Source organism: Bombina bombina, chromosome 7 (assembly GCF_027579735.1).
Source record: "Bombina bombina isolate aBomBom1 chromosome 7, aBomBom1.pri, whole genome shotgun sequence".
Taxonomy (NCBI): domain Eukaryota; kingdom Metazoa; phylum Chordata; class Amphibia; order Anura; family Bombinatoridae; genus Bombina; species Bombina bombina.
This window is the reverse complement of record NC_069505.1, coordinates 390,721,370-390,744,323: the sequence shown is the minus strand read 5'-3', so window position 1 is coordinate 390,744,323 and position 22,954 is coordinate 390,721,370. Positions and strand designations below refer to the sequence as shown.

The 22,954-nt window shown below is 39.2% G+C and overlaps 1 protein-coding gene across 1 annotated transcript in view; it reads left to right on the top strand.

Moving 5' to 3' along the window:
* BSN (bassoon presynaptic cytomatrix protein) overlaps positions 1–22,954 on the top strand; it is a 551,915-nt gene that overhangs the window by 469,036 nt on the left and 59,925 nt on the right. Inside the window, exon 10 of the mRNA XM_053689411.1 lies at positions 17,292–17,364. The gene's annotated coding sequence lies outside the window, so the exon portion shown is untranslated. The remainder of the gene's footprint in view (positions 1–17,291; positions 17,365–22,954) is intronic.

The window sequence follows — 22,954 nt, the reverse complement described above, 5'->3', positions numbered from 1 at the left end:
ATTATTTGACATGGGGACTCGGCTAGTTGCAAATTGGCTGATCTAAACTGCCCATGTATTTGTTTTTCACAGAATGTTATTTAGCTAGATAAGGGGTCCTATTACTGTTTTATGCCAAATATTGCTTCTCATAGGTTGAGTAACCTGTATGGTTTCAGTCTAAACTAGAGATGGCTGCATCAACACTTTTATTTTCAGAGCCAAAATATTCCCAGACTCATAGTAACTTTTGTGATAATACCTATCTCAGGGTGCCCCTGCATTGTGCTTATTCTCCCTGATTTTAGCTAGTTTCCTGTGAGAGTCCAATGATGGACCCTTTAAACCTTAAACCTTATATAATCTGCAGCAGTGATCTTTTCTATTTTTTTATTAGTCCCCTCAGCCTAGATGAGATGTAGTGTCAGAACCAGAGAAATCTGAGGTTTAGTCTCTCCAGATCATAATCTAGTGCTATCTTTTTTTTCTAATTCCTAATACATACAGTAACCATCTTATAACCATCTCTCATATATAGCTCCCTGAGATCACAGTACATATCTTTTATTAATGCTAGTTGAGTGAAACAGTATAAAGGCATAACTGTTACTTCCTTGGCAGGCTATGTGTAGGACACCTTTTACTTATACTCCTGTTGAGCAATATACATGCCTGCCTTAACAATGGTTTACAAATTGTCCTGAGACCATTATCTATTACGCATTGATCAGCACAGAGAATTTCATGTTATACAATACAATAAAAGAATAAAATCTGAGGTCCACATAGCGAGATCCAAAAGTGGTCTCCTCTTTTTCAGATAGCCCTCTGCCAGTCCTATTATCCCATACAGTATGAGGCCCAAGAGAGACCTCTGGAACAATTTAGAAGGCTTAAATTGCTATTGGCACCTGTTTGTTTTTTTCTCTTTGGGTGTTTTTTTTATTTTTATTATCCTTTATGCAGCAATTGTTTCTCTTCAGAGTTATATAACATATAGTTAACAAATGTTACGCAATTCATGTAAACTTTTATTAGGTAACCTATCTTATATTTTCTCTTTGTCTGTCTTTTTGTGAATTGCACGCATCCAATTTTTTAACATTTTATATGTATGCCAAAACCTTGACCTCAATAAAAATTAAATTAAAAAAAAAAAAAAAAAAAAGAATTAAAAGTAAATGCGTTCGATTGAGCACAATTGAATTTAACTTGCGACTTTAGAGCTCTGGTTAACTGTTACATGAGACAAATAAGTGGCACAAAACACACTCATAATAAATAATTTTACACATATAAACCCATAGATACATATGTATACATGTAGACAAGTATATGAGTGCATTGGAGCCCTTTGCAGTCAAGTAGCTGAATACATGAAAAATCATATTTATGCAATATTCACATTTAATAAAGTGTTTGTCTATTTACTGTAAATATTTCACATTCCAATGTTCTTCACTTAGGGAAATATGTTCTAAATATGTTTAAATAGATATTCCTATATATATATATATATATATATATATACACACACACACACATACAGTCATGGCCAAAAATATTGGCACCCCTGCATTTCTGTCATATAATGCACCATTTTGCCCAGAACATTGTTGCAATTACAAATGTTTAGGCATTCTCATGTTTATTTATGTTGTTTATATTGGTATGACACATAAAAGTGGAGGGAAAAAAAGCCTAATCTGAAACATTGCATGCAAAACCACAAAAATGGACAGGACAAAACTACTGGCACCCTCAATTTAATGTTTGGTAGAACACCCCTTTGAAAAAATAACTGAAATCAATCGCTTCCTGTAACCATCAATGAGTTTCTTACACCTCTTTACTGGAATTTTAAACCACTCTTCTTTCGCCAACTGCTCCAGGTCTCTTAGATTGGAAGGGTTCCTTTTCCCAACTGCAGTTTTGAGATCTCTTCACAGGTGCTCTATGGGATTGACATCTGGACTCATTGCTGACCAGTTCATTACTCTCCAGCGCTTTGTCTTAAACCATTTCTGGGTGCTATTTGACGTGTGCTTTGGGTCATTGTGATGTTGTAAGACCCATGACGTCTGACGGAGAACCAACTTTCTGATACTGGCCCTACATTGCACCACAGAATTCTTTAGTAGTCTTCAGATTTCATAATGCCATGCACACAGTCAAGACATCCAGTGCCTGAAGCAGCAAATCAACCCCAAAACATTGGTGAACCTCCACCATGCTTGACTGTAGGGACTGTAGTGTTTTCTTTAAAAGCCTCGTTTCATTTTCTGAAAACAGTAGAACGATGGCTTTACCAAAAATCTGTAATTTTGTTTTGTCTGTCCACCGCACATTATCCTAAAAGGATTTGGCTTCCTCAGGTAAGTTTTGGCAAACCCCAAACTGTCTTTTTTTATGTTTCTGTGTAAGCAGTGGGGTCCTCCTGGGTCTCCTACCATAGCGTCCCTTTTCATTCAGATGGCGACGTATAACGTGATGATTACAGGAAGCGATTGATTTCAGTTATTTTTTCCAAGGGGTGTGCTACCAACTATTAAATTGAGGATTCCAGTAATTTTGTCCAGTCCATTTTTTTAGTTTTGTGTGTAATGTGTCAAATTTGGCTTTTTTTCTCCACTTTTTTGTGTTATACCAATACAAACAAAATAAATAAACATGAGAATGCCTAAACATTTGTAATTGCAACAACAAATGGGGTGCATTATCTGCAGAGGTGCCAATATTTTTGACCATGACTGTATGTATATATATATATATATATATATATATATATATATATATATATATATATATATATATATATATATATATATATATATATATATATATATATATATATATATATATATACCTACAGTATATATAATCACTCATATATATGTGTATATATATATATATATATATTTATGAGAAAAAAATAGAACAGAGATATATCTAGAATATCTATAACAGTGGTTATAAACAAAAAACAGCCATATCTGTCATATACAAAGTCACAGGACACAAATATGCAGGTTTGAACCTTTAGAGCACAAGTCCCATCATAATAGAGTGGTTAGTCCCATGAATATATGGAGAAAATGACCCAAGTCTTATTAGATGTAATTTAATAAGAAGGCTTGAAGTGTCCCAATTGTAAAGAGGGACGCAGCAAAAGTCAGTATGGTTCAGTGGATGCGTTCAGCAAAAGACCGGAGCAGTTCCTCTCTAGGCCCTTGAGCACAGCGTGAGGACTGGCACCGGTACACTCACCCAGAAGAAAACAGCCGACAATGGAAGAAAATAGAGGCTCCTCTCTCCGCCGGACCATGCCGTCTCGGCGTTCACAACTGGGAGCAGATCACTTCCGGTATCATGTGGCTGTTGCGTCGTTCGTCACGTGATCTCCTGCCAACCAATCAGTAGCCTTATGGAGCCGTTGCTAACACTTTGTTGCAGCCAGGAACTCCCATATCCCTGCATAATGTTTCCAGCTGTAGGCATCCCTTCGCTTGAATAGCGGCAGTAAGGTGGCAAATGTAGGTGGCTCCTGAACAGCTCAGCTGATTACATACTGACTAGAAAGTGCTTGTTAGATACCCCAATAGGTATAATGCAATTGAGCCAGGGTGATATCAAGTGTGGAAACTGCTGATAAATGGTAGATACCCCAATCCACCAGGTACAAAATTGAATAAAATAAAGAAAGTTCAGCAGTCAGCCAAGAGTGTATCAAAAAAGATGTAGTGCTTTATTCAGGATAAAACAACAGGACAAGCTGTAAAATTTCAGAACAAAGTCTAAGGCCTAGATTTGGAGTTTGGCGGTAGCCTTGAAAACCAGCGTTAGAGGCTCCTAACGCTGGTTTTAGGCTACCGCCGGTATTTGGAGTCAGTCAAAAAAGGGTCTAACGCTCACTTTTTAGCCGCGACTTTTCCATACCGCAGATCCCCTTACGTCAATTGCGTATCCTATCTTTTCAATGGGATCTTCCTAACTCCGGTATTTAGAGTCGTGGCTGAAGTGAGCGTTAGAAATCTAACGACAAAACTCCAGCTGCAGAAAAAAGTCAGTAGTTAAGAGCTTTCTGGGCTAACGCCGGTTTATAAAGCTCTTAACTACTGTGCCCTAAAGTACACTAACACCCATAAACTACCTATGTACCCCTAAACCGAGGCCCCCCCACATCGCCGACACTCGATTAATTTTTTTTAACCCCTAATCTGCCGACCGCCACCTACGTTATCCTTATGTACCCCTAATCTGCTGCCCCTAACACCGCCGACCCCTATATTATATTTATTAACCCCTAATCTGCCCCCCACAACGTCGCCTCCACCTGCCTACACTTATTAACCCCTAATCTGCCGAGCGGACCGCACCGCTATTATAATAAAGTTATTAACCCCTAATCCGCCTCACTAACCCTATAATAAATAGTATTAACCCCTAATCTGCCCTCCCTAACATCGCCGACACCTAACTTCAAACATTAACCCCTAATCTGCTGACCGGAGCTCACCGCTATTCTAATAAATTTATTAACCCCTAAAGCTAAGTCTAACCCTAACACTAACACCCCCCTAAGTTAAATATAATTTTAATCTAACTAAATAAATTAACTCTTATTAAATATATTATTCCTATTTAAAGCTAAATACTTATCTGTAAAATAAATCCTAATATAGCTACAATATAAATTATAATTATATTATAGCTATTTTAGGATTTATATTTATTTTACAGGTAACTTTGTATTTATTTTAACCAGGTACAATAGCTAAAATAGTTAAAATAATTACAAATTTACCTGTAAAATAAATCCTAACCTAAGTTACAATTAAACTACACTACACTATCAATAAATTAATTCAATAAAATACCTACAATTACCTACAATTAAACCTAACACTACACTATCAATACATTAATTAAATACAATATCTACAAATAAATACAATGAAATAAACTAACTAAAGTACAAAAAATAAAAAAAAACTAAGTTACAAAAAATAAAAAAATATTTACAAACATCAGAAAATATTACAAAATTCTATCAGCCAATCGGAATTAAGGTAGGAATATTCTGATTGGCTGATGGAATCAGCCAATCAGAATCAAGTTCAATCCGATTGGCTGATCCAATCAGCCAATCAGATTGAGCTCGCATTCTATTGGCTGATCGGAACAGCCAATAGAATGCAAGCTCAATCTGATTGGCTGACTTGATTCTGATTGGCTGATTCCATCAGCCAATCAGAATATTCCTACCTTAATTCAAATTGGCTGATAGAATCCTATCAGCCAATCGGAATTCGAGGGACGCCATCTTGGATGACGTCATTTAAAGGAACCGTCATTCGTCGTCTAGTCGTCGGTTGAAGAGGATGTTCCGCGTCGGAGGTCTGCAAGATGGATCCGAAAGAAAGAAGATTGAAGATGCCATTGATAGAAGACTTCAGCCGGATCATGGACCTCTTCAGCTCCCGCTTGGATGATGACTTCCGCCGGATCATGGACCTCTTCAGCTCCCGCTTGGATGATGACTTCAGCCGGATCATAGACCTCTTCAGCCCCCTGCTTGGGCTTGGATCAGGACATCGGAGGAGCTCTTCTGGATCGATCGGTGAACCTGGTATGGTGAAGATAAGGTAGGAAGATCTTCAGAGGCTTAGTGTTAGGTTTATTTAAGGGGGGTTTGGGTTAGATTAGGGGTATGTGGGTGGTGGGTTGTAATGTTGGGGGGGGGGTATTGTATGTGTTTTTTTTACAGGCAGAAGAGCTGAATTCTTTGGGGCATGCCGCGCAAAGGGCCCTGTTCAGGGCTGGTAAGGTAAAAGAGCTTTGAACTTTAGTAATTTAGAATAGGGTAGGGCATTTTTTTATTTTGGGGGTCTTTGTTATTTTATTAGGGGGCTTAGAGTAGGTGTAATTAGTTTAAAATTGTTGAAATATTTTTCTGATGTTTGTAAATATTTTTTATTTTTGTAACTTAGTTCTTTTTTATTTTTTGTACTTTAGTTAGTTTATTTAATTGTATTTATTTGTAGGAATTGTATTTAATTTATTTATTGATAGTGTAGTGTTAGGTTTAATTGTAGATAATTATAGGTATTTTATTGAATTAATTTATTGATAGTGTAGTGTTAGGTTTAATTGTAACTTAGGTTAGGATTTATTTTACAGGTAAATTTGTAATTATTTTAGCTATTAAATAGTTCTTAACTATTTAATAGCTATTGTACCTGGTTAAAATAAATACAAAGTTACCTGTAAAATAAATATAAATCCTAAAATAGCTATAATATAATTATAATTTATATTGTAGCTATATTAGGATTTATTTTACAGGTAAGTATTTAGCTTTAAATAGGAATAATTTAATTAATAAGAGTTAATTAATTTCGTTAGATTAAAATTATATTTAATTTAGGGGGGGTGTTAGTGTTAGGGTTAGACTTAGCTTTAGGGGTTAATACATTTATTAGAATAGTGGTGAGCTCCAGTCGGCAGATTAGGGGTTAATGTTTGAAGTTAGGTGTCGGCGATGTTAGGGAGGGCAGATTAGGGGTTAATACTATTTATTATATGGTTAGTGAGGCGGATTAGGGGTTAATAACTTTATTATAATAGCGGTGCGGTCCGGTCGGCAGATTAGGGGTTAATAAGTGTAGGCAGGTGGAGGCGACGTTGTGGGGGGCAGATTAGGGGTTAATAAATATAATATAGGGGTCGGCGGTGTTAGGGACAGCAGATTAGCGATACATAGGGATAATGTAAGTAGCGGCGGTTTACGGAGCGGCAGATTAAGGGTTAATAATAATATGCAGGGGTCAGCGATAGCGGGGGCGGCAGATTAGGGGTTAATAAGTGTAAGGTTAGGGGTGTTTAGACTCGGGGTACATGTTAGAGTGTTAGGTGCAGACGTAGGAAGTGTTTCCCCATAGCAAACAATGGGGCTGCTTTAGGAGCTGAACGCGGCTTTTTTGCAGGTGTTAGGTGTCAAACAGCCCCATTGTTTCCTATGGGGTAATCGTGCACGAGCACGTTTTTGAGGCTGGCCGCGTCCGTAAGCAACTCTGGTATCGAGAGTTGAAGTTGCGTTAAATATGCTCTACGCTCCTTTTTTGGAGCCTAACGCAGCCATTCTGTGGACTCTCAATACCAGAGTTATTTTAAAGGTGCAGCCAGAAAAAAGCCAGCGTTAGCTACGCGGGTCCTTACCGACAAAACTCTAAATCTAGCCGTAAGACTTTGTTCTGAAATTTTACAGCTTGTCCTGTTGTTTTATCCTGGAATAAAGCACTACATCTTTTTTGATACCCTCTTGGCTGACTGCTGAACTTTCTTTATTTTATTCAAATATATATATTTATATATACTAAATATAGGTATAGATATATAGTTTGCCAAAAATACATCAACTGAAATACAGGTAGCCCTTAATTTACGCTGGGGTTAGGTTCCAGAAGGAATGGTTGTAAATTGAAACCTTTGTAATTTGAAGCCCAGTTTATAATGTAAGTCAATGGGAAGTGAGGGAGTTAAGTTCCAGGCCCCTCTCAAAATTGTCATAAGTAACAGCTAATACATTATTTTTAAAGCTTTGAAATGAAGACTTTAAATGCTAAACAGCATTATAAACCTAATAAAATAATCACACAACACAGAATATATAATTAAACTAAGTTAAATGAACAAAAACATTTGCTAAACAGCATTATAAACCTAATAAAATAATCACACAACACAGACTTTACTTGCATTTTTCTGCAAACAGTTCTTTCTATGCATTCCAATCTGGGCTGATTTATAGACAGGAAGATCTTGTTCCTTTGCAAGCTGCTCGATAGCTCAGGTCTGGTTAAACTGATTAATTTTAGCTTGCTTGGCTTGCATATCTTTGCTGCAACACAAGCGGACAGCTCCACCTACTGGCTATTTTAATCAATGCACTGCTTCTCAATGCTTTTCAATAGCAGTCACAAGACTGTTTATACTACCTATATATATTTATGAATAATTAGCACATATTCTTCTATGTAAAGAACATTGAAATGTGAAATATTCATATTTCATGTCGAGTTAGCGCACTTTGGTTAAACACGATTGGGTTTTCCCCACACACACTTTTTATGCTACATTGAAGTTTATGGGGGAATATATTAATGTGTTCCCAATAGTCTAAGTTCGGCTTTTTGCGCACATTGGGTTAGTCCTTTTAAGTAATTTCTGCAAATTAAAGATATCGTAAAGGGACATGAAACCCAAACATTTTTTTTTCGTGATTCTGAAGAAGCAAACCATTTAAAAAAAGTTTTGAGTTTGCTTCTATTATCAAATTTGCTTCATTCCCATAATATTCTATGTTGAAGAGATACTTAGGTAGGCATCTGGCGCACTACCTAACAGGAAATAGTGCTGCCATCTAGTGCTCCTGCTAATGTATAACATTAGTACTACATGACAGGAAATAGTGCTGCCATCTAGTGCTCTTGCTAATGTATAACATAAGTACTACATGACAGGAAATAGTGCTGCCATCTAGTGCTCTTGCTAATGTATAACATTAGTACTGCATGACAGGAAATAGTGCTGCCATCTAGTGCTCTTGCTAATGTATAACATTAGTACTACATGACAGGAAATAGTGCTGCCATCTAGTGCTCTTGCTAATGTATAACATTAGTACTACATGACAGGAAATAGTGCTGCCATCTAGTGCTCTTGCTAATGTATAACATTAGTACTACATGACAGGAAATAGTGCTGCCATCTAGTGTTCTTGCTAATGTATAACATTAGTACTACATGACAGGAAATAGTGCTGCCCTCTAGTGCTCTTGCTAATGTATAACATTAGTACTACATGACAGGAAATAGTGCTGCCATCTAGTGCTCTTGCTAATGTATAACATAGTACTACATGACAGGAAATAGTGCTGCCATCTAGTGTTCTTGCTAATGTATAACATTAGTACTACATGACAGGAAATAGTGCTGCCCTCTAGTGCTCTTGCTAATGTATAACATTAGTACTACATGACAGGAAATAGTGCTGCCATCTAGTGCTCTTGCTAATGTATAACAGTAGTACTACATGACAGGAAATAGTGCTGCTATCTAGTGCTCTTGCTAATGTATAACATTAGTACTACATGACAGGAAATAGTGCTGCCATCTAGTGCTCTTGCTAATGTATAACATTAGTACTACATGACAGGAAATAGTGCTGCCATCTAGTGCTCTTGCTAATGTATAACATTAGTACTACATGACATGACATAGTGCTGCTATCTAGTGCTCTTGCTAATGTATAACATTAGTACTACATGACAGGAAATAGTGCTGCCCTCTAGTGCTCTTGCTAATGTCTAACATTAGTACTACATGACAGGAAATAGTGCTGCCATCTAGTGCTCTTGCTAATGTATAACAGTAGTACTACATGACAGGAAATAGTGCTGCTATCTAGTGCTCTTGCTAATGTATAACATTAGTACTACATGACAGGAAATAGTGCTGCCATCTATTGCTCTTGCTAATGTATAACATTAGTACTACATGACAGGAAATAGTGCTGCCCTCTAGTGCTCTTGCAAATGGATAACATTCTTGCAAAACTGCTGCCATATAGTGCTCCATACACGTGCACGCTCCTGAGCTTAGGTCCCTACTTTTAAATATACGATACCAAGAGAACAAAGAGAAGTTGATAATAGGAGTAAATTAGAAAGCTGTTTAAAATAACGTTCTATCTGAATCATGAAAGAAACATTTTGAGTTTCATATCCCTTTAAATTTATCATGCTGTGGACAGACATGATCCGCTATAGCGAATCATGTCCGCTGCACATCGATAAATGCCGACAGCATACGCTCTCGGCATTTATCATTGCACCAGCAGTTCTTGTGAACTGCTTTTGCAATGCCGCCCCCTGCAGATTCGCGGCCGCTAGCAGGGGGTGTCAATCAACCCGATCGTATTCGATCGAGCTGATGAGGTGGCGAACAAGTTAAAGAGCAGCGGTTTTACGAACACTACTTCTTAACTTCCGCTTTAGGTGAACCTGAAGCGGAGTGGGTCGGAAGCAGCATCCGCTGCTTCATAAATCGACCCCTTGGTCTTCTGAAAAAAGCAAAAATGAGAAAAAAAAGAGGCATGATTTGTGTGGTTATCTCACAGAAGAAAATATTGTAATTGATGTAGGAGCTAATCTGTCTTGTTGCCATTTCAGGGAATATATAAATAATCTGTTTATTGCATAGCATTTTGTAGGGTTCTAAATCCCACAGGCATTTTTTAGATTTAAAGGGACAGGAAACTCAAATATTTTTCTTTCATGATTCAGACAGAGCATAGAGTTTAATAACAAAAAACTCTCTAAATATTTCTATTAAATGTACTTTATTCTCTTGGTATCCTTTGTTGAAAAGCAGGTTGGTAGACTCAGGCGCGTGAAAGTACTTTTTTCATTAATTACAAATGATATGGGGACTTGAATTAAATATCAATATAACTTGATTAAAGCGACATGTAACACAAACATTGTCTGCCGTGATTCAGAACATACCATTTTACACAAGTTTCCGATTTACTACTATAATCTAATTTGCTTTGTTTTCTTGGCATCTTTTTTTAAGAAGCATAGCTAGGTAGGCTACAGAGCCAGGATCTAGCTGCTGATTGGTGGTTGCTCATATATACCACTTATCGTTTGGCTTACGGATGAGCTAGCTCCCAGTAGTGCAGTGTTTCTCCTTTAACAAACCAAGAACCAAGAGAATTAATCAAAATTGGTTAATTGGAGAGTTGTTTAAAATTGTATGTTTATCTGAATCGTGAAGGAAATTTGGGGTTATCATATATATATATATATATATATATATATATATATATATATATATATATAATAAATAAGATTCTCTTCTATGTGAAGAACATTGAAATGTAAAATATACAAAATATAACTACCTTAATGTTTAGCGATGTAGGGCTAACTCGGTGTCCAGTTAGCGAGAGAGCGAGCGAGCGATAGGTGTTAGTTTTTGTTTGTTTTTAAAAGTGCGCTCCATTGAATTCTATAGGGAGAAGAAGCTAACACTATTGCGGTCCTGAAGTTAGCGCGCATCGAGTTTTACTTTCACGCAAACAATTTACTTTCAACTTGTACTACGTGCCGCTTGTAATCTGGTTGTGTCAGCTTAATAAAGGAGACATGTGGAACTAAGCACCTCTAAAAGTTATACTTAATATAATATATAGAATATACTCATACAAATAGATTGTGTTAGATCATACAGGGCCATCTAGGGCAATGTTTCTTAACCACGATCCTGAAGTTCCCCTAACAGGCCAGGTTTTCACTGCAGCTGAACCAAAACACAGGTGAAATAATCAGCTGACCAGTAACCATGGTTACTAACCTGCTCTCACCCATCAGCTGATTATTTCACCTGTGCTCTAGTTCAGCTATAATGAAAACCTGGCCTGTTGGCGGTACTTGAGAAGAAACACTGATCTAGGGAAGCAATGTGTATTGCTCAAAATGGTACTGAATTTCCTTTTTGGTCTTTAGCTGAGCTCCACAGTCACAAGCTGTCTTGCTTCCTATATGACAAAAGTACATGTTGTAAAAATCGTCATTAGATATCAAGCACAATCTGTGACATCATTCTTAAATTGGCAGCAAAGTTGAAATTAAACTTTCATGATTCAGATAGAACATGCATTTTTAAACAACTTTCCAATTAACTTCTATGAACTATTTGCTTTTTTGTCTTGGTATCCTTTGTTGAAAAGCATACCTACAGTAGGTAGGCTCAGGGGCATCAATGCATTTTTGGAAGCTAGCTGCTCTTTGGTGGTTGCAAATATCTACATCTTGTTATTGGCTCACCCAATGTGTTCTGCTCGCTAGTAGCATTACTGCTTGTTAGATGATGGACATCAAGAAGATTTGAAAATACACTGATCAGCCACAACATTAAAACCACTGACATGTGAAGTGAATAACATTGATTATATTGTCACAATGGCACCTGTCAAGGGTTGGAATATATTAGGCAGCAAGTGAACAGTCAGTTCTTGAATTTCATTTGTTTGAAGTAGGAAAAATGAGCAAGCGAAAAGATCTGAGTGACTTTGACAAGGGCCAAATAGTGATGGCTAGACGATTGGGTCAGAGCATCTCCAAAACGGCAAGTCTTGTGGGGTGTTCCCGGTATGCAGTGGTTAGTACCATCAAAAGACTGCAAGGAAGGATAGCTGGTGAATTGGCATCAGGGTGATGGGCGCCCAAGGCTCATTGATGCAGGTAGGGAGCGAAGGCTAGCCCGTCTGCTGGCCATTATAGAAAGGTGTCAGAACACACAGTGCATTGCAGTTTACTGCATATGGGGCTGTGTAGCCACAGACCAGTCAGAGTGCCCATGATGACCCCTGTACACTGCCTTTAATGGGGACATGAGCATCAGAACTGGACCATGTAGCAATGGAAGAAGGTTGCCTGGTCTGATGAATCATGTTTTCTTTTAGCTCAGGTGTATGGCCAGGTGTGTGTTGTTTACCTGGGGATGAGATAGCAGCAGGATGCACTATGGGAAGAAGGCAGGCCAACAGAGGCAGTGTTCTGCTGGGAAACCTTAGGTCCTGCCATTCATGGGGATGTTACTTTGACACGTACCACCTACTTAGCTAGATACTGTTGCAGACCATGCACACCCCTTCATGTCAATGGTGTTCCTTGATGGCAGTGGCTTCTTTCAGTAGGATAATGCACCCTGCTACACTGCAAAAAGTGTTCAGGAATGGTTTAAGGAACATGATAAAGAGTTTGAGGTGTTTCCCTGGCCTCCAAATTCCCCAGATCTCAATCTGACTGAGCATCTGTGGGATGTGCTGGAACAACAAATCCGATCTATGGAGGCCCCACCTCGCAAACTTGCAGGACTTAAAGGATCTGCTCCTGATGTCTTGGTGCCAGATACCACAGGACACGTTCAGAGGGCTTGTGGAGTCCATGCCTCGATGCATCAGAGCTGTTTTGGCAGCACGAGGGGGACCTACACGATATTAGGCAGGTGGTTTTAATGTTGTGGCTGATCATTGTAGAGGTTAATTGAAAAGTTGTTTTAAATTATATGAATCATGCAAGAAAATGTTTTGGTTTCATGTCTCTTTAATTATTTGTACTTAATGTATTTAAATGTAACTATGCCTGCTAATTTTTGGAAGACTATGGGGTTGATTTGTCATTTGTCAAGCGGACATGATTCACTATAGCATCGACATCGCTACATGCCGACAGCATATACTCTCCGCATTTATCATTGCACAAGCATGCCGCCCCCTGATTACTGCCGGCCAATCGGCCACTAGCAATGGCCGTCAATCATCACGATCGGATCTGATCGGGATGATTTCAATCCTCCACCTAAAAGGTGGTTGACAGGTTAAGGAGCAACTGTCTTATGACCGCTGCTTCTTAACTTCCGTTTCAGTCGAACCTGAAACTATGGGCCTCTGATGCAGCATCAGCTGCTTAATAAATGGGGCCCTATGAGTTTGCTTAAAGGGACAGTAAACACCTTGTAAATACTAGACATTACTGTTGTGTTGATATAGAACAACATATCAGCCATAACAGTTTTAAAACATATTAACATCCTTTTTACTGCAGTTATTTTTCAATAGTCAAACTCCACCACCATTTTCCTTATTTGGTGGAGCCAATCTGGACTTTAGTCAGTAAAAGCCAATTAAGGACATATATGTAGCAGATTTAGCCTTTATAAGTCAGCAGGGTTTATTTCAAGTTCTGAGCATTAGATATTTAAAAATGTTCAGAGCTAAATTACATGAAAGGGGGTCAAAATAAATCATGGAAACAAATTGCAAAGTTGTTTCATTACACAGAACCAAACATTTTATATAAAAAAATCAAGGAGTATACTGTCCCTATAATCTATTAATCACCTGTTTTAAACATTGTCTATAATCAATATATGTTTGATCGAAAAACTTTCATAGTTATAAATAAAAATTATATTCTTAAAGGGATATGAAACCCCCCAAAAAATATTTTGTGATTCAGACATAGCAAACCATTTTAAAAAAAGTTTTCAATATTATCAAATTTGCTTTGTTTCCATGAACATCTGCAGCACTATATGACAGGAAATAGTGCTGCCATCTAGTGCTCTTGCTGATGGATAACATTAGTACTACATGACATGAAATAGTGCTGCCATCTAGTGCTCTTGCTAATGTATAAGATTAGTGTTATATGACAGGAAATAGTGCTGCCATCTAGTGCTCTTGCTAATGGATAACATTAGTACTACATGACAGGAAATAGTGCTGCCATCTAGTGCTCTTACTAATGGATAACATTAGTACTACATGACAGAAAATAGTGCTGCCATCTAGTGCTCTTGCTAATGTATAACATGAGTACTACATGACAGGAAATAGTGCTGCCATCTAGTTCTCTTGCTAATGTATAACATTAGTACTACATGACAGGAAATAGTGCTGCCCTCTAGTGCTCTTGCTAATGTATAACATTAGTACTACATGACAGGAAATAGTGCTGCCATCTAGTGCTCTTGCTAATGGATAACATTAGTACTGCATGACAGGAAATAGTGCTGCCATCTAGTGCTCTTGCTAATGTATAACATTAGTACTACATGCCAGGAAACAGTGCTGCCATCTAGTGCTCTTGCTAATGGATAACATTAGTACTACATGACAGGAAATAGTGCTGCCATCTAGTGCTCTTGCTAATGTATAACATTAGTACTACATGACAGGAAATAGTGCTGCCATCTAGTGCTCTTGCTAATGAATAACATTAGTACTACATGACAGGAAATAGTGCTGCTATCTAGTGCTTTTGCTAATGTATAACATTAGTACTACATGACAAGAAATAGTGCTGCCATCTAGTGCTCTTGCTAATGTATAACATTAGTACTACATGACAGGAAATAATGCTGCCATCTAGTGCTCTTGCAAATGTATAACATTAGTAATACATGACAGGAAATAGTGCTGCCATCTAGTGCTCTTGCTAATGTATAATATTAGTACTACATTACAGGAAATAGTGCTGCCATCTAGTGCTCTTGCTAATGTATAACATTAGTACAACATGACAGGAAATAGTGCTGCCATCTAGTGCTCTTGCTAATGGATAACATTAGTACTACATGACAGGAAATAGTGCTGCCATCTAGTGCTCTTGCTAATGTATAACATTAGTACTACATGACAGGAAATAGTGCTGCCCTCTAGTGCTCTTGCTAAGGGATAACATTAGTACTACATGACAGGAAATAATGCTGCCCTCTAGTGCTCTTGCTAATGTATAACATTAGTACTACATGACATAGTGCTGCCATCTAGTGCTCTTGTTAATGTATAACATTAGTACTACATGGCAGGAAATAGTGCTGCCATCTAGTGCTCTTGCTAATGTATAACATTAGTTTTACATGACAGGAAATAGTGCTGCCATCTAGTGCTCTTGCTAATGTATAACATTAGTACTACATGACAGGAAACAGTGCTGCCATCTAGTGCTCTTGCTAATGTATAACATTAGTACTATATGACAGGAAATAGTGCTGCCATCTAGTGCTCTTGCTAATGTATAACATTAGTACTACATGACAGGAAACAGTGCTGCCATCTAGTGCTCTTGCTAATGTATAACATTAGTACTACATGACAGGAAACAGTGCTTCCATCTAGTGCTCTTGCTAATGTATAACATTAGTACTATATGACAGGAAATAGTGCTGCCATCTAGTGTTGTTGCTAATGTATAACATTACTACTACATGACAGGAAATAGTGCTGCCATCTAGTGCTCTTGCTAATGTATAACATTAGTACTACATGACAGGAAATAGTGTTGCCATCTAGTGCTCTTGCTAATGTATAACATTAGTACTACATGACAGGAAATAGTGCTGCCATATAGTGCTCCTTCTAATGTATAACATTAATATTACATGACAGGAAATGGTGCTGCCCTCTAGTGCTCTTGCTAATGTATAACATTAGTACTACATGACAGGAAATGGTGCTGCCATCTAGTGCTCTTGCTAATGTATAACATTAGTACTACATGACAGGAAATAGTGCTGCCATCTAGTGCTCTTGCTAATGTCTAACATTAGTACTACATGACAGGAAATAGTGCTGCCATCTAGTGCTCTTGCTAATGGATAACATTAGTACTACATGACAGGAAATAGTGCTGCCATCTAGTGCTCTTGCTAATGTATAACATTAGTACCACATGACAGGAAATAGTGCTGCCATCTAGTGCTCTTGCTAATGTATAACATTAGTACTACATGAAAGGAAATAGTGCTGCCATCTAGTGCTCTTGCTAATGTATAGCATTAGTACTACATGACAGGAAATAGTGCTGCCATCTAGTGCTCTTGCTAATGTATAGCATTAGTACTACATGACAGGAAATAGTGCTGCCATCTAGTGCTCTTGCTAATGTATAACATTAGTACTACATGACAGGAAATAGTGCTGCCATCTAGTGCTCTTGCTAATGTATAACATTAGTACTACATGACAGGAAATAGTGCTGCCATCTAGTGCTCTTGCTAATGTATAACATTAGTACTACATGACAGGAAATAGTGCTGCCATATAGTGCTCTTGCTAATGTATAACATTAGTACTACATGACAGGAAATAGTGCTGCCATCTAGTGCTCCTGCTAATGTATAATATTAGTACTACATGACAGGAAATGGTGCTGCCATCTAGTGCTCTTGCTAATTTATAACATTAGTACTACATGACAGGAAATAGTGCTGCCATCTAGTGCTCTTGCTAATGTATAACATTAGTACTACATGACAGGAAATAGTGCTGCCATCTAGTGCTCTTGCTAATGGATAACATTAGTACTACATGACAGGAAATAGTGCTGCCATCTAGTGCTCTTGCTAATGGATAACATTCTTGCAAAGGTGCTGCCATATAGTGCTCCAGAAATGGGCCAGCTCCTAAGCTTATATCCTTGCCTTTCAACAAAAGATACTAAGCAAACAAAGATAAATTGATAATTAAAGTAAATTGGAAATCTTTTAAAATTGCATGTTCCGTCTCAGTGATGAAAGAAAAAAAATTGGGTTTAGTATCCCTTTAAAAACAACTACACGCTTAGTGATACTCAGTGATAGGGAAACAAAATATCCGTTTATGAATTACAAAAAATGTTGTGCTGTTTCACTCAGTTTTTAACTCTCCTCTTTTGTCTCCGAAACATGACTTCCAGAGGGGAGATTGAAAAAAAAAAAAAAACTATGAAGTCATCTGTCAACATGCTGCATGGAACTCTGGGTATAACTGTAAGTACTGTGTCCCACGTTCTCTTATGGCTACAACATTTTTTTTCTCAGAGTGGATGTCAAGGAGTCAATAGACCAAGAGAAGAAACAAAATGCACAATTCAACCAGGCCACGTTACTTTCTGAAATGAAATTTGATTCAAAATTCTTTGGAAAGTTGTATGCTTATCCCAGAAATCATTGCATTCACTTCCAGTATTATTATTATTATTATTATCAGGTATTTGTAGAGCGCCAACAGATTCCGCAGCGCTATATTTTATTACCACGTCTATTGGAAGTCTATGCTATAAATCAGCCACCCTTTCTGTATACTGAGTCCACAAAATGTTCTTGAACCTACTTCCCTTCAACTTCCCTTCTTCTGGTGTTCTTTTTGTGAAATATGCTTTCATATTCAACTCTGCTAGAACTTTTTTGCATGCGTTGGGTTGTTCTCGTATTACAAGTTGAAAGTAAACTATTTTCACCTCCGTACTTACCCGACGAGCGTAAAAATCCGAACTTCAAATATTGCGCACTTGATAATATATTCCCCCATAAAAGTCAATGGGAGGAAATGCCATAACACCCTACTTGAGCACAAACATGATTGCATATTCTGAAGGTTATTTATGTGTTTATATGTGTATCTATGGGGTCTATTTAACAAGGGTCGAATGGCTCCTGTTCCCCTTCTTTCCGCGCGAGCCTTCAGGCTCAGCAGAAACAGGAGTTAAGAAGCAGCGGTCTTAAGATTAAGAAGCAGCGGTCATGTACGATCGGGCTGATTGACACCTCCTGCTAGCGGCCAATTGGCCGCGAATCTGCAGGGGGCGGTATTGCACCAGCAGTTCACAAGAACTGCTGGTGCGATGATAAATGCTGACAGCGTATACTGTCGGCATTTATCGATGTGCGGCAGACATGGTTCGCTATAGCGGATCATGTCTGTCCGCACATATATAAATAGACCCCTATGTCTGTAAATACATACGGTATATACACATATAAATACATAAATACATATGTACATATATACATACATATACATATTTAGACATTTATACAGTATGTATGTATCTCTATGTTAAAGCCCTTTTCTTCTGTTAAGTGTGATCAGTCCACGGGTCATCATTACTTCTGGGATATTACTCCTCCCCAACAGGAAGTGCAAGAGGATTCACCCAGCAGAGCTGCATATAGCTCCTCCCCTCTACATCACTCCCAGTCATTCTCTTGCACCCAACGACTAGATAGGATGTGTGAGAGGACTATGGTGATTATACTTAGTTTTATATCTTCAATCAAAAGTTTGTTATTTTAAAATAGCACCGGAGTGTGTTATTACCTCTCTGGCAGAGTTTGAAGAAGAATCTACCAGAGTTTTTGCTATGATTTTAGCCGGAGTAGTTAAGATCATATTGCTGTTTCTCGGCCATCTGAGGAGAGGTAAACTTCAGATCAGGGGACAGCGGGCAGATGAATCTGCATAGAGGTATGTAGCAGCTTTTATTTTCTGACAATGGAATTGATGAGAAAATCCTGCCATACCGATATAATGTCATGTATGTATACTTTACACTTCAGTATTCTGGGGAATGGTACTTCACTAGAATTACACTGTAAGAATTACATAAAGCTGTTTAATAACTAGAAATTATGTTTAACGTTTTTGCTGGAATGTAAAATCGTTTTCATTTGCTGAGGTACTGAGTGAATAAATGTTTGGGCACTATTTTTCCACTTGGCAGTTGCTTAATCTTTTTTCTGACAGTTTCTGTTCTCTCTCACTGCTGTGTGTGAGGGGGAGGGGCCGTTTTTTGGCGCTTTTGCTACGCATCAAATATTTCAGTCAGCAGCTCATTGTATTTCCTGCATGATCCGGTTCATCTCTACAGAGCTCAGGGGTCTTCAAAACTTATTTTGAGGGAGGTAATTTCTCTCAGCAGAGCTGTGAGAATTATAGTTGACTGAGATACAAAACGTTTATTCTGTAATTTGTTTCCTGCTTTCAGAATTTGTTATCTTTGCTAATGGGATTAAACCTTTGCTAAAGTTGTGTTGTTTACACTATAACTGTTTTCAATTTATTAATTTTCAACTGTCATAGATCTTCTGTGCTTCTTAAAGGCACAGTACGTTTTTAATATTATTCTAATTGAATTGTATTCCAAGTTGCAAGTTTATTTGCTAGTGTGTTAAACATGTCTGATTCAGAGGATGATACCTGTGTCATTTGTTGCAATGCCAAAGTGGAGCCCAATAGAAATTTATGTACTAACTGTATTGATGCTACTTTTAATAAAAGTCAATCTGTACAAATTGAACAAATTTCACCAAACAACGAGGGGAGAGTTATGCCGACTAACTCGCCTCACGTATCAGTACCTGCATCTCCCGATCGGGAGGTGCGTGATATTGTAGCGCCGAGTACATCTGGGCGGCCATTACAAATCACATTACAGGATATGGCTACTGTTATGACTGAAGTTTTGGCTAAATTACCAGAACTAAGAGGTAAGCTTGATCACTCTGGGGTGAGAACAGAGTGCGCTGATAATATTAGGGCCATGTCAGACACTGCGTCACAGGTGGCAGAACATGAGGACGGAGAACTTCATTCTGTGGGTGACGGTTCTGATCCAAACAGACTGGATTCAGATATTTCAAATTTTAAATTTAAACTGGAAAACCTCCGTGTATTACTAGGGGAGGTGTTAGCGGCTCTGAATGATTGTAACACAGTTGCAATACCAGAGAAAATGTGTAGGTTGGATAAATATTTTGCGGTACCGGCGAGTACTGAGGTTTTTCCTATACCTAAGAGACTTACTGAAATTGTTACTAAGGAGTGGGATAGACCCGGTGTGCCGTTCTCACCCCCTCCGATATTTAGAAAAATGTTTCCAATAGACGCCACCACACGGGACTTATGGCAAACGGTCCCTAAGGTGGAGGGAGCAGTTTCTACTTTAGCTAAGCGTACCACTATCCCGGTGGAGGATAGCTGTGCTTTTTCAGATCCAATGGATAAAAAATTAGAGGGTTACCTTAAGAAAATGTTTGTTCAACAAGGTTTTATATTGCAACCCCTTGCATGCATTGCGCCGATCACGGCTGCAGCGGCATTCTGGATTGAGTCTCTGGAAGAGAACATTAGTTCAGCTACTCTGGACGACATTACGGACAGGCTTAGAGTCCTTAAACTAGCTAATTCATTCATTTCGGAGGCCGTAGTACATCTTACTAAACTTACGGCGAAGAATTCAGGATTCGCCATTCAGGCACGCAGGGCGCTGTGGCTAAAATCCTGGTCAGCTGATGTTACTTCTAAGTCTAAATTGCTTAATATACCTTTCAAAGGGCAGACCTTATTCGGGCCCGGGTTGAAAGAGATTATCGCTGACATTACAGGAGGTAAAGGCCATGCCCTGCCTCAGGACAAAGCCAAAGCTAAGGCTAGACAGTCTAATTTTCGTTCCTTTCGTAATTTCAAGGCTGGAGCAGCATCAACTTCCTCTGCACCAAGACAGGAAGGAGCTGTTGCTCGCTACAGACAAGGCTGGAAACCTAACCAGTCCTGGAACAAGGGCAAGCAGACCAGGAAACCTGCTGCTGCCCCTAAAACAGCATGAATTGAGGGCCCCCGATCCGGGATCGGATCTAGTGGGGGGCAGACTTTCTCTCTTCGCCCAGGCTTGGGCAAGAGATGTCCAGGATCCCTGGGCGCTAGAGATAATATCTCAGGGATACCTTCTGGACTTCAAATACTCTCCTCCAAGAGAGAGATTTCATCTGTCAAGGTTGTCAACAATCCAGACAAAGAAAGAGGCGTTTCTACGCTGCGTACAAGAGCTCTTGTTAATGGGAGTAATCCATCCTGTTCCACGATCGGAACAGGGACAGGGGTTTTACTCAAATCTGCTTGTGGTTCCCAAAAAAGAGGGAACTTTCAGACCAATCCTGGACTTAAAGATCCTAAACAAATTCCTAAGAGTTCCATCGTTCAAGATGGAGACTATTCGGACAATTTTACCTATGATCCAAGAGGGTCAGTACATGACCACTGTAGATTTAAAAGATGCATACCTTCACATACCGATTCACAAAGATCATTACCGGTACCTAAGGTTTGCCTTCCTAGACAGGCATTACCAGTTTGTGGCTCTTCCATTCGGATTGGCTACAGCTCCAAGAATCTTCACAAAGGTTCTGGGTGCTCTTCTGGCGGTACTAAGACCGCGGGGAATCTCGGTAGCTCCATACCTAGACGACATTCTGATTCAAGCTTCAAGCTTTCAAACTGCCAAGTCTCATACAGAGTTAGTACTGGCATTTCTAAGGTCACATGGATGGAAGGTGAACGAAAAGAAAAGTTCACTCGTTCCACTCACAAGAGTTCCCTTCCTGGGGACTCTTATAGATTCTGTAGAAATGAAGATTTACCTGACAGAGGACAGGCTAACAAGACTTCAAAGTGCTTGCCGCACCCTTCATTCCATTCAACACCCGTCAGTGGCTCAATGCATGGAGGTAATCGGCTTAATGGTAGCGGCAATGGACATAGTACCCTTTGCACGCTTACACCTCAGACCACTGCAACTGTGCATGCTAAGTCAGTGGAATGGGGATTACTCAGACTTATCCCCTTCTCTGAATCTGGATCAAGAGACCAGAAATTCTCTTCTATGGTGGCTTTCTCGGCCACATCTGTCCAGGGGGATGCCATTCAGCAGACCAGACTGGACAATTGTAACAACAGACGCCAGCCTTCTAGGTTGGGGTGCCGTCTGGAATTCTCTGAAGGCTCAGGGACAATGGAGTCAGGAGGAGAGTCTCCTGCCAATAAACATTCTGGAATTGAGAGCAGTTCTCAATGCCCTCCTGGCTTGGCCCCAGTTGACAACTCGGGGGTTCATCAGGTTTCAGTCGGACAACATCACGACTGTAGCTTACATCAACCATCAGGGAGGGACAAGAAGCTCCCTAGCTATGATGGAAGTATCAAAGATAATTCGCTGGGCAGAGTCTCACTCTTGCCACCTGTCAGCAATCCACATCCCGGGAGTGGAGAACTGGGAGGCGGATTTCTTAAGTCGTCAGACTTTTCATCCGGGGGAGTGGGAACTCCATCCGGAGGTCTTTGCCCAAATACTTCGACGTTGGGGCAAACCAGAGATAGATCTCATGGCGTCTCGACAGAACGCCAAGCTTCCTCATTACGGGTCCAGATCCAGGGATCCAGGAGCAGTCCTGATAGATGCCCTGACAGCACCTTGGGACTTCAGGATGGCTTACGTGTTTCCACCCTTCCAGATGCTTCCTCGATTGATTGCCAGAATCAAACAAGAGAGAGCATCAGTGATTCTAATAGCTCCTGCGTGGCCACGCAGGACTTGGTATGCAGACCTGGTGGACATGTCATCCTGTCCACCTTGGTCTCTACCTCTGAAACAGGACCTTCTGATACAGGGTCCCTTCAAACATCAAAATCTAACTTCTCTGAAGCTGACTGCTTGGAAATTGAACGCTTGATTTTATCAAGACGTGGGTTTTCTGAGTCAGTTATTGATACCTTAATACAGGCTAGGAAGCCTGTTACCAGAAG